Here is a 17,929-nt window from a genome sequence, read left to right as displayed (position 1 = left end):
TAATAGCGTGACGAATTGGTTTGAACCCGAACAAAATAACGTGCGGGCGCCATGTATCATAAAGATTTTTTACTCGTAAAAATAACAAATTCATGTGTTTTATTAAACTATTACAATCAGTGTTTGACAAGATACTAGATAAAAATATAGTTAGAAAAAAATATACTAAAAATACGCTTAATTAATGTAAATTGAATTGACAAGCATGAATTGACTCTATACTTTTAAAGTTGGTCAAAATCAAGTCTAAAGGAGTCGGTTACATATTATTATTAAGATACTGGTGAAGCTTATAAAAGCGTTTTAAAAACGTCCATTACAAGATGAACATTTAAATGGTAATTTAACAAGTCTTTACTTTCCCGTATTTAAAATAAGCGTACATTTCTGGGTGTAAAACTGCGTGGTTAATGATATTCGTGTTCGGTTCACAGGAGCTGACCTTTCAATTCCGCTAAACTTGACGTACTGCGGGCCTTTTACGTGAACTCTTACGAATGCATGCGAAACTAGGCATTGCGTTTTTTTTTATTCATAAATTATTACCTACACGTGATGGTGCAAGTATTCTTTGAAATATAATATTGTTACTCAATTTATAAGCTTTTTAAAGAGAACTTTACTTCACGACTTAGTTAGACACGTTGAAAAAATATATTATGTAATCATGAAGAATTGAATCTACAGATTTTCTTCTTTTATAGCGACCGTTAAATTCCTGAGAAGTATGAGACCCATTATTTTTAAACAAAACGTTAGGATAGCACACGGCCACAGAGCTCACACCTAGAAGAATAAGTATAACATTCATTATCTTGGCCTTAACAAGATTGCACTGCAATGTCCAGAATATTAAACCATTTCATTCCTGATGCGAGTCCAAGCCGCTATTTGACCAAGGCGTATCAATAAATAAGCAAGATAAATATCACCCGGGGCCAGTACATCAGACAAGCGTTGGGAGTTTGCCAAAGTACAGGTACGCACGGGGGTCGAAACTATTCTAACTTGATTACACACAGTCTACTGGAGTGAAAAATGTACTGATACGGCCATGTTTTAGATCGTAGACACGTCTGGAGTAGAAAGTTCGGGTTCCGTCATCTCCGATAATCTTGTACTGGGGATGGTTAACCCTATTAGTATTGGTGACATTGGTTACGTGCTAAGAAAAAGCAATGGCAAATTAAGTTCTTTTTATGGTTATTTTGGCTTCCAGCCAAAATTTGTATCAATTAATTAATAGAGAGTATTTTGAGGATTGATAACAACAAAAATATATTCACCAACACCAACAAAAACACAAGTTCCGTTCAAATAGCCACCAGGGAGACTCAAATCAACCTTATTTGAAAGAAATAAATTCTATAAAGATCTAACATACACAGCTAACAATACTTGTAACTAAAATTCTCATAGAGAAAAGCAAAAGTATCGACAATGTTACATAATCTCATTAACAAACATCACACGTAAAACTTCTTCAGTATCACAGTCAGCATTGAGAGATCGTTTGAACCGACTCAGTACCATAAATTAAACTTACCAGAGTACCTAAGCACATCAAATAAAACCACAAATACCTAAATACTATAAAGCGAGGCATACATTGAACGCTATATAAATTTCACTGACGTGTTAACAAAGATAAATGGCTGAAATAAACGCGTTTAATAGTTATTTAAACATATTGACTGTCAATAAAGATAGGCCCGCATATTTGAATACATTTGGTATATTTGTTTGTAATTGTAATTTGGAACTTGATTAAATATGTGAATTAATACTATAATATGCTTTGGTAATGGGTTGATAGAATACTAAAGGTAAATAGCCTATTGGTAGCTAAGTATTGTGAAATTCAGTGATACACATGTTATACACCAATCTTATATCTCGAAATTGATAGCCTCCATCTATGCAAAATCTAAACTGTGATTAGAGTTACATGCAAATTTACCAATAATAATATGAAAATATAGAACAGAGCCAGAGTACTATAAAGAATGATTTCAATCATAACACAAAGGAGGCAGTGATAAGAAAGAAAATAATTTGTTCATGTTTGATTTTAAATTTTTGTTTTGTTTTAGGTTGCAGGTCTACAAATAAAACATTATATGTAATATAAACGCAAAATGTAACAAAGGTTTCAGTGTTGGAAGGCGTTCAAAATTATCTGGATTTGCTGAAGCTTGAAAAACTTGTATGTAAAATAAAAGCCCGCGCCAATAAGTTAAAAAAATACGGGAACAAAATATATCCGCCCACACTACATTAATATGAAACGCAAGTAAAATAAACAAAGGAGAATTAAAAAACCAGACGCATAAATCTGAATATATCGTACCCCAATACAAATGGTATCGAAATGTGTTTACATGAGTTGTGAATCTAAAACATTTTATGGTTCGCACGCAGAACGACGAACTTTAAGATGAATATACATATATCAATGTCTGCAGCTACGCAGTATGTTTAAGGGGTAAAGAGCTCATATTATAGTAGAATTGTGAACTTTAAATTACTTTTCTGTATTACAGTTTTTATTGTTGTATGCTTATTTTAACTCAATAGTTAACGATGTTATTGTGAAAGAATGGATTCTAATCTATCTATCAGACTAAGAATTTCTTAATCAGTCGATATTCGAGACTTTGTTCTGACAATTCTTACCGTAGATATCAAATAAACGGTCATAGTGAATAGTGTTAGGTCACAAAAAATTCACAATTAATAAAAAAAATGTCTGGTTACAAAATAGAATGCGAATAACACACCTACAAAATTAAAGCTGTCATTAGTATCTAATTTTAAAACTCATCAACAAAAACACTGTTATTATATCTGTCAAAGTATGCCAAAGACTCCGAGCAAAATTTTAACGTGTTAAGAATCCAAACTTTCTAATAAACCAAACGAACATTCTGGAATGCTATGTTTGATTAAATGAATATTTTTCTTCTACAGGCGGCACCACCAAAGGCTCCTGTACAATATGTCCTACAGCCGACGCGACCACTTTTTTGATCATTAGTAAGTTCCTGATGGGGTGACACAGCTACCACGTAGTTTCGAACTCTTATCGCCGATATTTATCTTAATTACAAAGTTAAATACGCAATTTAGATTCTAAGCGTGGCTCCGGCAAAGCGCCTTGAGATGGCACCGTCAAACACCGATTGTATACCTTCCGAACGCTTATGGTGTCTATCGATAATCAAACAATGGGAATACCAGACGTCGCTTATGATATTCTATTGTTGTTTCGCAAAAAGTTCGAGCGAGATTTGTAACACGGTGCAGGAACGCGAGAGATGCATGAAGAGTAATGTTAATTTGGTTTTCGTTCCATTTCGGGCATGAATATGCTGTGATATTATTCTTATAACATTTTGTAAAACGTGAGATGCGAGTTTGTTTTTCGACTCTTGAGTTTAATTTTTTCGTTTTATTTATCATATTCAAATTACAATTTTGGACTTAGTGAGAATTCAGAATTACCTATATTAATAAAAACCGATTTTGAATAAAATATGCATAGAATTATTCTAGAATATTTTACAAAGGTGAACGGTCTTGCACGCAATTACATAAAAGTATGTAGCTAATTTATATTTTTTGTAATAAATACATTAAACATTTTACAGTAATATATTATGGTCACCCACATACTAAAAAAACAATTTTCATTACTGAATATTTATCATCCAATGGGGTTCGACCCCTTACTACTCTCATTGCTTAATTTTTACAGTAATTAAATGCACGTATTGATTTTCGGACTATGCTTTTTATAACAATTTATATACCTTTGCCTTACAATTGTTTTATATATATTCGAGTTAAATAATGTGAATAAAATACAACGCGTTTAAATTCATTTCAAAGTAATTTATTTCTAAACACTCCTTTACCTACATCCATACATTTTAAAACGTTTTTAAATTCCTTTCAAACTAATTTATTTCTCTTTCCTTTACATCCAAATATTTTTTAACAATATACTTAATTATTCCAGTTTCCAAAGCTCTTTTTCTAGTAATTTTCGGTAAATGGAACGCGTATGCAGAACGCGCAGACATACCCATTTGTCTTAGCAAACGGACCGATTTGTGCGTCGGCGAATCGGTAACGGATGCTTCAGGCACGTCCAAACTGACTTATTGGACTTAACATTGGTTTCTATTACTGATTTGATAGACTGACTCATTGTTCTTTAGCCGATTAGTGATAGATGTAATGCTGTTTTGTTTTAGTTATATTCACGGCGCTAAGACCAAACGTTCATAATATAGTTTCCAGAACATGGAAGGGCCTTCTTCTGAGCATTATTGTTGTCTTATTGATAGCAATTCAATTCGACATCAAGATACTATGCGGAATATTCACACGATTACCGTTATAAATTATGATCGCCCAGTAGATGCACAAATAATTTATGCAACAAAATGTAATTTCCTCTAGGTATTTTTTTATTAAATATCCGCCTTGGCAAGAATTTCAAGAATTAGCAAAAGATTGCATATAATCTTCTTATTTTATAAAAATCGACCCCAACTTTGAATCGCAGACTTCACAATTGCTAACCAAATAAAACTTACTTACTATAAGTTTTCAAATCCTCACTCAACAATGTATCACAAAAACAATTGAGCACACATCTATCCGTAGCAAATACGAAACGTGGTAATATGGCAACATCAGTTGTATGAAAAGGTATAAAATGAAGGATATCGTTCATGAACAGCATGCGGCATTCGTCGATATTACAGCAGATTTACGTGCAAAATGCAACCGAACCGTGGTTTGACTGACTGCTTGAACGCATCTTGAATAATTCATAGATTCACATCTAAAACTTTGTCAGATTCAGGCGCCCCTTGGAATATTGCATTGTTTTATATTTTCTTCCTTTATATACAATTTCCTTGTGTTCATGTAATTTTCACAAACAATCTTGAGATGCTCAAAGGATTGGATCGGATTCTGGAATATATTATTTATATTTTTAGTGCATACAAGGTAACTAATAACCTCATACAACTGGCCTAATTACTATTGTACCTAAAGAAAAGGACTGTACGGACGGTAATAAGAATATCACAACTATTAGACTTTCATTTTGTTTTCCCTTAAAGATTTCCCTTGTTGTTAAAGATTAAATGAAAAAATTCCACGTAATTTTTCCGTCTGAACGGAATGGCTCATTAAATATTTATCTTATTAATTGGCCAGATTGCCGTAACTACATTTCAGAATATACTAAGATGAAAGAAATCCATTCCATTAACGTAAAAGGAATAAATATAGCAAAGGTAAGTGAGCTCTCACAAAATAAAAGGCGGAAAAAATTCACTTTACAGATTCCGTTCTATAAAAATTTATTTGAGGATATAATTTCGCTTGGATCTTAATGAAAATAAATAGGAAATTAGTGGGGGTTCAATGGGAGAAATGAGTGCGGTCATTGCAACAAGGCCAGCATATAAATAGATTTTCTTTTTATTGAAAGTATTTTTGAAATTGGTAATGATTCAGTGCTGCAGATGCATTTTACGGCGAAGTGATTAACACGTTTCGTATCGACTGGTGCATTTTAATAAACATTTGTGCTCCAGATTTTCTTTTCCTGTAATTTCGGTATTATTATCCTGAAAGGTTGAAATATTTTATGCAGATTAATTAGTAGTGAGAAATATGTACTGATACATGAGTAAGATCTTTGCTGGTTGAGAGCTTCAAAATCGTAGACAAATATCTATACTAATATTATAATGTAGAAAGGAGTAACGGCTTTATTTGTAACTATTGTTATTGGTTATGTTTGAATATCAGGAATCGATATGTTATGTATACTTATTACTTATGGGATAATCACTCATGCAAAACCTGAAGCTTGCAGCATTCAAGTATGATTATTAGGTAATATTTAAACTAGAAACAAAGTCGCATTTCACGTTAAATTGCACGCCAGATCTTCGAGTTAATCCATAAAAGAGCATTCAACAAAGTTCAGCAGAAATATGAAGGTGCATTAAAACGATCACACCAACTAAATCAGGTCATAAGTATCGGAGTGCGCCAGTCGGTATTAAATAAAAATAATCCAACATTTTAACTCTTTGCCGCGCTCTTGGCTATATCTTGAGTGCATCGTTGAAAGTAAATGGCAGTATAATTCCTACTTCCATTGCGTTTGGATTGCATTTAGAGACGTTAGGGGATGAAACTGGATAAAGTTTATGTTAACAGTAAGCAATAAAAATAGCCTTTATGACGATACGTGGAATGGTTACGTTTGTATGCCATTACCCAGTGTTTCAACTCGAAATTAAATTCGCTTTATTGAAATGGTAATACGGCTGCCGTTACGTTAAGTATTCTGTAAATGCGATACTTTCATGCTCGTTCGGATTGGATCAAATTACAAAGTAGGATACGTTTTTGGTTACTTTATGGAGCAAACAATGTGAGCATTGAATAATCATAAAATGAATCCGTGCTGAATGCCGTTTGTGTGACTATATGCATTCTGAAAACTTTTAAAGGTTAATGATACACAAAATGATTTTCCTAGTTAAGTAGTAGTACTTACTAGATATATAGACGGTACAAAAACTATTTCACATCAGCGATAAGATGGTATTTAAACTTTTTATGATAACGAACAGTATATTATTAATTTTGTCAAAATAAATAAATAATTTGAGTAACATTATGTCTAAATTCAAGTGTTATGTTGACCATAATATGCCATTTATTTTTTAATATTTTACCCGTTAAAATGTTAATCAATAGTAGCAATTAAACTCCGTACTACTGAAGTGCGTAAAATGAAAATTTACGCAAGCGAAAAAACAATAAATCCAAAAAAAATTACTCGCCAAGGTAGGGGTTTCAACAAGCCAACGGGAACCAATTAAATTGATTGATTCAATATAAATGGTTGTTAATTAAACCGTGCCGGTTGTGCAAGTGTAAATTATTAAAGTACTCGGAATTTAAAGTCGAAGTAAAATAAATAAAAGCTGTGGCAATTTTAACGTTTTTATTACGTGAAGAAGCGCTAAAGCTGGTTAGGTTTGATTTCAATGGATTTAAAAAGCTGATTCAATTTTACCTTTTAAAATTCATTAATCATGATTATTTAAAGTAGGTACATAATTTCTATAAATGCCCTCAAAAATCCGTCGATTCAGTTTGGTATTATTCCTATTTTGGTTCGTGTCTGCAAACGATTGGCTACTTTAGCATCTACCCTAAAAGCCTTAAGGACTTGTTGCAAGCTCTACTTATTACACGCGAATATATTCTTGTGAAAAACTGAAAGTTTTCAATGCCACCACAGCCTACTTAGGCACTAATCACACATTTCTAAATCGTCAAAGCTCGGTTACATACGCCCGGAGCTAACTGCAACATTACAGGCTTACACATAAAAGTATACCTAGACAATACCAACATTCACATAAAATATACGTCCATATTCCATACACACTATCCTCAATTTACATTCGCGTTAACCACGAGATTGCGTCCGCCATGCCGCGGCGACACGCCGTCCAATGGGCTAAATTAAATACATAAAGAAACTGTGTTCACGCATAAACGTTGTCTGCACGTTTGTACATTGGTCGATAATGTTGGTAACGCTGAAGTTGTAGGAAATAGTTGTATGTGATATTGGGGTTTAATGTGAGATGATAATATGACTTGTTTCATTCGGAGAGCTTTTGCTCCCTCGCAATTTACAGTTTCCATCTTGAATGTATTGTTAATCGATCTGTATAAAAGGCTATTCTGATAAATAATACAGTACGATACAATAAAATGATGGTGTCACTTCCAATAATTACCAATCTAAGTAAATAATACTACCTCACTGAAACAAAAATAAGCAATAAATAATACAAATAAACTGAATAGACTAGTTGCTGCTAAACTATATCCATAAAAACAAATTTCCTCAGTGAATATATTTAAGTAAACTACGAAGCAAACAGTTTAAAAGTTAGCATAAAGCAAGAATTCTATGAAACTTTAACAAAATCAGCTTCCAAAGACTTTCGTAGTTTGAAAGTTACCGTTTGAAGAGATAAGTAGTTTACATTTTCAAGTACTTATATATGGAAATGTAATATTCATAATTGTTTGCATACAAAGAAGGTAATAAATTATAGATTTACTGTTTATGATTTTATATAAATTATCAATATTTTTGCAAATTTTATAATGAATATGTTCCCATTAACGTTAGATCGCTATTCCAGTACAAATGACGTATTTAGCCCCTGTGGTAGGTTTTTAATAAAAGCTTGTGCCTGAATCAATATTATTAAAAATCAAAACGTTTAGATGTGAGAAAACAAAAATAAACGTTAAATGTAAGCCTGAAGAGGAAAATCAAATATAATATTATGGTCCTATTTGTACAACAATAATAAAAATTATTTATTACCTTGCATATACTATACATAAATTTATTACCGTGGAGAAATTGTAACTGTACATTTAACAATATAGCCGATAGATATAAAAATAAATAAAATAGTAAACTAATTACATGTTGTTATTGTTAACGATTTAATCGAGTAATATAAATTCACATAATGAAAACGAGTACGCAGCAGCTAATTAATTTTGAATAGCGATAAATTCGCAAAATACATTCCGAGTATTTCATTTAATTTTAATTTCAAAGTACATTGAACATCAATACATAAGCGCACTGAAATTGCAAGTGTATAAACCGTTGGTCGTGAACTAAAATAAATTACAAACCCCGCGTAATTTCACACCCTACGCAATGTCACTAATTGTACCAAAATACACTTAAATTTTCTTTGTGTGTAGCAATTCCAGCCTCAGATGGGGTCAGTGACAACCCTATGACAATTAATGTTAAACGCCCTTTGTCTAATAGACCCCCCAATTAACGCATACTTTGAATATCTGAAGGAAAGATTCATGATTTTCTTGAAGATCCGTGGTATGTCTAAATGAAGCGGTTGTGTACACACTAACCTTTCACTATAGTTATAACATAAATATAATTTCTTAAAACTCTTGATATTATTTTTAGTTTTGAAAATAGATCATAATAAATAGGTCAGGCGTTTACATGTTATGGAATACATCAAATATGAAATTAACGTTTCATCTGCTATAAAAACCTCTCTAACAACATGTTTACCCAGTTTACGTAATAATATTATTAATACCCTCAGTATTTGGGTAGGACGTTGCATCTAATTGATATATAGATAGATATACCTTCTATTATTCTAATTCTACAGCACACAGTTAACACAAACAATATTATACAACAGAAACAAGCTAGTAGGAACATAAATTTAGCAGTTACAAGACTAATCAACATAGAAATCGTAATACGAATATCGGCTCAGCAATTACAATACATTTACATACAGATTTGGTTGGATTGAATTCGAACAGTTTCAGCCGGCTTGTTAATTTGCCTAAAAGGAATGTAATTGGTCGGATACAATTTAGCACTCGCGTGAACTAAATGTGGATATGTCGGGGGATTCTTAAAGCTAAAGATTTCCTTACTCTTAGGGCTGGCTCATGATTTTTTATTAATTTAAATTAAAAAAAAAAACCTTTAATCATCCAAGGCGAAGCTTTATTGATGCTTATTACTTTTTTAAATTTACCCCTTTCTGAAATAATAGATAAAAAAGTACCATGTGATACTAGTCTTTCTAGATAAATTAAAAATAAAGTGCCCTCACAGTTATAATATTTTAAGAAATATCACATTGAAAATAGGCTATATTAACTAGCAATAATAAATTTACACTCGCATTACTAATACGAATGCTAGTCATGACATAATATTGATTATTATTAAATAGGAAACGACCTTAATTTATAACGGAATTGTTTAATTGATAATTTAGCATACTTGGAAATGTAGAGTTTGCTCTTTAGATGTGGTTCTTAGCCTCAAATTGAAATGTAATGAAAACGAAATTAAAAGGAAGCAAATTGCTCGAATTTATAATACAATATAAAATCATAAATTTTGTAGAAATGTTATTTGAGCTCATTTGAATTTTGCCGAGTGACATAAACATATTTTTATTGTTACTATTAAAAAGAAAGGAATCTAATTTAATCAGGTAATATCACTAATTTTAAAGCTAACCTAAAACTACAATATCTACATAGCACGTGCGACAAAAAATATTGATAACCAACATTTTGTGGCCTACCACGAATACAAAATAAAATAAATATTTTTTTACCAGCCCTACAGTTTCCGTTAACAATTGTTCCATTCACGACCACATCGACGCGTGCGGCTTCGAGTGTTTTGATGGCTTTGAAAGACGCAATCGCTATGCAATTGCTGTCACTTATTGTCATTGTGATGACAATAAATCATTTTTTTTTGTTCGGAAATTTTGTCATGCATGTAATGAATAAAGACTTGTAAGGAATCAGTGATTCCTAAATGATGTGATAACTTCGATTCAGTTTTTGTGTTCTTCTACGTTCTTTGTTCTAGAGAATGTAGTAAAACAACGAAGAATATGACTATTATTTTATTTATTTAATTTCTCTGAATTTTAATGTCTCCCGGATTCTATAAATATTGTACTTCTCATAATTTTAATAAATCAATTTAATCCCTATTTTAAACAAATTGGATTATTTTCCATAACACACAAACAATTTTTATAAATTGTATCTCCCCTTCGCATAATTTACTCTAAAGTTCTACTTAAATTACAGTAAGAAGAAATTATCTTTTTCAAAACCACATGGCCCCTTTAATGTACGTATCAAGGCGACTCTATTTGCCCAAATTTAATGCACTTTGAGGGTGCATATCTTACTTTGGGTAATTATTTTGCAATAGGGTTACGCAGATGTTAACCCGAAGTTGCCTAAGAATTTCAAGGGACAAACTTTGTACCGAAATAATTAAATTGTATACTGACGTGTAAATAAAATATTGATAGAAGTATTGAATTTGTAACAAACTTTATAAGAGCGCGAGATGATTTATGTTTTTCATTTGTTTAATTTACTGTGCCTGTTGCCAATTTAATTTTCGATTCTGTTTGCAAATGTTATAGCGTTTTAATTAAGATTCAAATGATTAAGATACTATGTAAGTAAAGATATACAAGATTTAATTAATAAATAAGAATTTATTGATTGAGTTTTCTGAACTAGTAGATTAAAATACTTTCAGTCCACAATGAGGGTGACATACTAATACGAAATACTGATAAGATTTTGAAATAGGTAATAAATATTTCATTTAAATATGAACAATTCATATTTATTTCAAATAGATAAAGGGATTGGTAACCTAGCAGCAAAATGAATAGAACGAACATTGGAATGTTCAGAAACTGTTCATATTAAAGAGTTATGCGAAATAACTTCAAAATACCGATAACCCCTACAAGTTATTTGTAATATATTGTAATGAAAGTAATATTGGGAACGAAGCGATATCCGGTCAAATTGTGTCGAGTAATTTGGAACAATCGGAATGAAATCCGTTAATAGGAAAATGTAAAGGGTGATTCTGGTCGGGCGCGTTGTTCCGTACAAAACGTAGCATTTCCAATTTCTACGTGACCTTTTTCACTCGGATGTCACATGTTCTACAAACGAGGTGTCTTTGTTCAACAAACGTAATTAGAAAATTCCCAAATGACGTCCTATTTTGCTTTTCGTCGGATTTCATGAGTTCCGCCCCTGGACTCGCAAATTAGTTTTGTTCCGGTTTGATCCATCCGAACCTCGGATGTGACAAGTTTGTATTCTACTAGTGCTATTTATTTGGGAATATAGAGTTGCACTTTAGTTTTAATTTAATTCGAATAAGCGGTTGTGATGCTTAATTTGTGTATATTGTGTTTTATGTTCTGGTATGTTGTTTTATTACTGATGCATATTATCATATACTTAAGTAATAACTTCAGGAATTAAATGCTGTTATAATCATCTGGAAATATTCGTTGTTTTATTTTAAATTTATTAAGTATTAAGCATGAAATAAAAAATTATTACATATAGTTCTTAAACATTTCATTGTATTACATAGCAGCGTGATAAGTATATTTTAATAACGATTTTATTTAATTTACTTAGCACGTATCAATAAAATATTATATGACCGAGGCTGTATAGTGTATAAAACTCATAAACATAGAGTATAGAATAAAAATGAAATAGTGCCAAACAATATTACATGCTAAATGTGCATTTAAGTTATTATTTGCAAGACAAATAGTGACATGAACAATTGCCACATGGGACATTTGAACGAGGTATATTGCATGTTATGACATTCTATTAAAGCGTTTATCAGTACGGCTAATAAATTACAAAATTCTCTTTCAGTGCAAGTTTCATTTACCCGTGAAATAATAGAATTGCCTCTCCCCACAGTGTAGGTTCCTACTTCAGTAATTGTTTTAGATAAATTAACGAAGTAGTTCCAAAGAGAACAAATCCCTTGGGACGAAATTTAATTGTAGGTATGTGCTTTTTATTCAATTGATAATTAATGACATTATTTTCTCATTTTCTATTTTGTTACACATTCTTACGTAATTGGAGAGATGAGACAAAAATTGTGGAATGTAAAAAATTGTTCAGGTAATTAGTTTCTGATTGCTCATTAAAAGATAATTAAAAAATAAATTGTTATAATTTTGTTAAAAATGATTTGTATAAGCATAGAAGATGTTAAATACTTAAATAAAGGAATAGAATTTCACGTCACTTCACTTGAATAGTAGGTAAGTACCAAAAAACTATATAATAAAATAATAAAAATACTTTATTGTACACACAGAATGAGGTTCACAGAGAGACAATAAAAAACAGCAAAAGAGGTTAAGGTACAGTAGGCGGTCTTATCGCTCATGAGCGATTTCTTCCAGACAACCAAAAAGCAAAGGAGAGCTGAGAAGTAGGAGAGTAGGCGTGGTACAACAGTGAAAGTTCATAACATGTACAAATATTGCACAAGATAAAATAAAAGTGCAAGAAATACTTAAAAACGGAAAATATTAAGATACTAAACTAAATAAACATAAATATAATACACATAAATGGTGAATAGATAAATACATAAATAGATAAATATAAATATATACATAAATATATATAAATGTCATACAAAATATATCTATGTATTATCTACTTAGAAACAAGTTTAAAACTCTTAAAATTGATTTTTATACATATCTTATATTTTTTATCCATATGAAAACATGGATAGATTGTATGCACGCCGTAATTGTAGTATTTTATAAGTTTCTGTAAAATTTTAAGAATTTAAACGTCCACATTGCATGTAGAGCCTTTTTTAGCTTTTTATGTAGGTATATTTTTTGAAGAATTAATAATAAATAATACAACATAAATAACTTTGAGAAAATAATTTATGTTTATCACAGCACATTAGAGCATACAGAAAAGCCTGCAAAGCTTACCAACTAATATTTCAAATGCACCATACATTAGAATGCACTAGAGATCCTTATGTCAGAAGCAAATGCTGAAATCGACAAGCGCTAAGATATGGAACATGTCTCTCCAGTCAGCAAACCAAGCATGTGAAATATACACGACTTGGCGGTATAATCATTATTTTAATACGTTCTTTCTATAGGGCTTTTGGCAATTGGTTGAATTGTTCGTGAATTTTTATGTTTTTGATTCATGGAAAAAAGAGTCATTTTGCGCAAGTATGATCATGGTAATTTTAAGCATTATGATTTGCATATTATAAGCGACGATTAAATGAAACTGTAGCTTTTATCATTTATACAAATAACATTTATACAAAATTATAATTTACATAAGGAGAAATTCACAAGTAATACTCTTCGTAGAACTTTATAAGTACCTACGTAATGTACCTCTATATAAAAATAACCGGCCAAGTGCGAGTCGGGCTCGCGCACAAAGGGTTCCGTAGCAGCAAATATAATAAATTACAGTTAAATCAACCTATCTCAAAAACTATAAGAGATACTTTGATCAAACCAAAAATCGTTGAAAGAGTTAATTAGCATGCATCACCTCTATTTTTTTTAGAATTTTATACCCCGTAGTTATAAAAATAGAGGGGGGGGGACATACTTTTTACGACTTTGAGAGCTGATATCTCAAAAACCGTTCACTTTAAGAAAAATGTTTTTTAGAAAACTTTATATCATTTTAAAAGACCTTTCCATTGATACCCCACACGGGTATGTACATCGAAAAAAAAAATTTCATCCCTCAGTTACATGTATGGGGGGCCCCACCCCCAATTCTTTTTTTTACTATTTAGTGTCATATTTTTGTAGCGGTTCATACAACACATATTCCCATCAAATTTCATCACTGTAGTACTTATAGTTTCCGAGTAAATCGGCTGTGACAGACGGACAGACGGACAGACGGACAGACGGACATGACGAAACTATAAGGGTTCCGTTTTTGCCATTTTGGCTACGGAACCCTAAAAACAGTAAACAGACATAAAATAATTATAAAACCATTTGATAACCAAATAATTTTTCATAGTTACTTCGAGTTTGTTTTATATTTTTTGTAAAGACCATTCACATAGTATTGAAATAGAAATATCTATAGATGCTCCAATTAATATAATAGTAAGCTTCATGCCTGCATACAGTGTGCATAACGTGGGATATCACCCCTTTCATTGCACCCCTTGATTCTATATATTTACGTAATGTTATTATAGTAATTAGGACTGTAAATATTTTCATAATCAATATTATACTGTATAGTGTAAACTTTTTAATTTTGTAAACAGATCTGTTTGGTTGTGTGTGTTGTGTGGGTGGTAGTTATTTTGTGTTTTATAAAAGCTTGTGAATTAAACTTGTTTTGTATACAAATTAAAATGACGCACTTTTATAAATACTAATATATTTTTATTTATTAAACTTGTTGTTTTATTCAGAATTTACTACCATTTTTTAACCTTTTGAAGTTTTCATTAAAATTTTTGTTTCGTGACACTGTAGTAGTGTATCTAGTAAAAAGATAAAAGTAGATACCTATCTTTTTTACCATAGATTGTGACTACACATTACTAAATGTTCTACAATAGCTTATGATGCATATCCCCAATAATATAAAAAACTATATAATATCACAAATAAAACCATAAAGAGGAAAACAAACCAAAAACAGCAATATTGAGCCCTAACCTCAAGGACTCCCGCTCGACTAGCCGCAATGATTGCCTTAAAACGAGGCTCCTTTAGTTATAAGTCACCTGAGGAACTTACGCTTCAATCGAACGGTCTATTTAATATTTTTCATGCGGATCGTTAAAGCGATCGTTCCGATGTAAAAGTTTAATATAAGTAAGGACTAATAGCAAAAACGTGACTTATGGATGGCAATTTTGTAAGGACCTTTATTATTAAAAAGAAATAGGCAGCGTTTGTGGTGAAGTTTTGGTAAGACGGTGAATACACGGATATATAAAAATAAAAGTAGGTATATGTAATGTGTAACAGGAATATTATTATGGTAATTAGGTGAATATGAAACTAAAAATTCAGTATTGACTAGCAAATTCTAGCAATTTTAAGTATTAAATTAATTGAGAAGTATGGAGACTGATATTTTCAGAACTAAATAAAGTTGAAAAAATATTAGATTCATACATTTTATGGAGTGCGATGATATTAATTCTAAAACTGAAAGCTTTTAAAGTGATACAATCAAATATTTAAATGTATTTTTTGAGTTTAAATAAAAACAGATTTCTTAAGTATTTTTATTAACTTGATTAAATTTGAAAACCCACAATAAGTTGAACAATAAAAATCGTCTTAAACGTCGCTTATAATAAAGGTAGGTACTTACCAATTTACCACAATAAAATGGCTACTTTCAAGTCAATCCGTTATAATGAGGGTAATGATTAAAATAACATGCTTATAATAATATAACAATGATCCAGTTACATGAATATTATAATATTGGCAATTTTCGATGCATTACAGATAAGCTTGTGGCATAAAGCCTGATTTTATCGTCCTGTTAGCTGTTTAAATAACATTAACACGTATTAATTATCCATTATACACACGGCTTATATTTGATAATATAAAGTTTCATTTAGTACACCTTAATAGCGTGTCACCGGTAAAATTCAACTAGTTTCAAAGGAAAACACGTCAGGAAACAATCATTTTTAAAGTAATATTTTATGTAGTTCTTGGATTTATTAAATTGTAAGTAACTGTTATGTTGTTGAGTTAATACTTTAGTTATCTTTGTCAAAAAGCTTGGTTGTGAAGCGAAGAGTAACGGATGAAAAAAAATAAATCATAAGACCAATTCAAACAGTTACGTAGAGTTGTAATCCAATCCATTGTATTGAGTGAAAAATACGCAGAAATTCATCAATAATTACTGATTGATTGATTTATAAATCTTTAGTAACGCACCTTTTCAAAGACACCCGATAAGACCTAACGACCGTCCAGTTTAACACGAATATCTCCATCCTCTTACAACAATGTATGTGTTATTTTATTTTAAAATTATGCTACGAATTTACACCCTTCATTCTTATATTTAGCTTATGATTAATAACATAAAATTAGATCCTGCTAAGTTCCACCTTTAAAAACAATCTCACAATTTTGAATAACAAACGATGTTATTCAAAGATTATCACATGAAAATGACTAATGACTTTGGATTTCTTCTGCATGTTAATTGTATGAAGCGCTCCTAACACTAATTTACACTATGTTTATTTAACTATTGACAATTTTAGTACTGCCCTTAATATCATTAGCTGGTTCAAATTAAAACCTTATCCCTTGTTGATAAAGGTTAGGCAGTATTGAGAAACGGCACTAAGATATTTGTCGAAATAGATCAAGCCGGGTTTCTTTGTCACTTCAGCTACGCTTCTGACAGATGAATTAATTTTTCATCTTGATGAGTATTGAGTAAACAAAGGGCATAGGGAAGGAAGGTTTATTTACGCCATGTGTTTTCTAGTGTGCCATAATGATAAGTCAATTTCGTTTTTGTTTTGTACATTGATTGATAACACTTCTTATTGATTATAAATTTTGTACCTTCGAGCTGCTGTCCGGCCTAATCTCGATATGTATTTTTAATAACTCAGGCCCCGGAATCACAGACACAATAGAAAATCTATTGTGTCGTGGACCGATCGGGCCGTTCGGGGCTCAATGGGTTAAAAGAAAAACTTGATACGTACCATCAACGATAATTTAAATCTTACTGAAAGTAAGTACTTTAAAAACTAGAAACTTATGAAATTACTGCCTTTATTAGCATCAAAATATGATAGCATTGCGAATACCGCGTTCAGAAATTTTACAGAAACCAAAGAATGTAAGACATGTTTATAGTAAACGTTGTATATCACGGTGTAGCGACAAAATGGAAATGCTACGGAAACTCATTTGAATGCCATGCTAAGACATGCAGTGACTTGAGAGGAATGTCATGGTACGGTGGATCTTTATCGTGAGGATGTTCGTGTCTTTCGACCGTTTGTAGCGTATGATATGTTGGTAGGAAGTTTGTTTGTTGCAAAATTGGCATCGATGCAGTCTTTTAGTGTTGTAGAGAATGTGGTGGGATTTTCTAAGGTTCGAGATTTGATGAGCCTACACAGTACAGTAGTACTGCAGTTTTTACAGTAGTTAATCAAACTTAAACATTTGATGCTAAAGGACATCAAATAAATAGCCAAGTAAAAAAAGAGCGTGCGTGCCGATCCCTCGTGTCAGAATCATTTCTGACATGAGGGAACTTCTTTGGCAAGATCGAAGACAAGTACCAATATCGTCGCCTTACTCCATGACGTGACGGTATTGCTATGACGAAACCTTGAAATTTTACTCTC

Source organism: Colias eurytheme, chromosome 14 (assembly GCF_061535395.1).
Source record: "Colias eurytheme isolate Ceu_HAF_F1 chromosome 14, ilColEury1 Martin Lab GWU primary, whole genome shotgun sequence".
Lineage (NCBI taxonomy): Eukaryota > Metazoa > Arthropoda > Insecta > Lepidoptera > Pieridae > Colias > Colias eurytheme.
Note: the sequence above shows the minus strand (reverse complement) of the source record.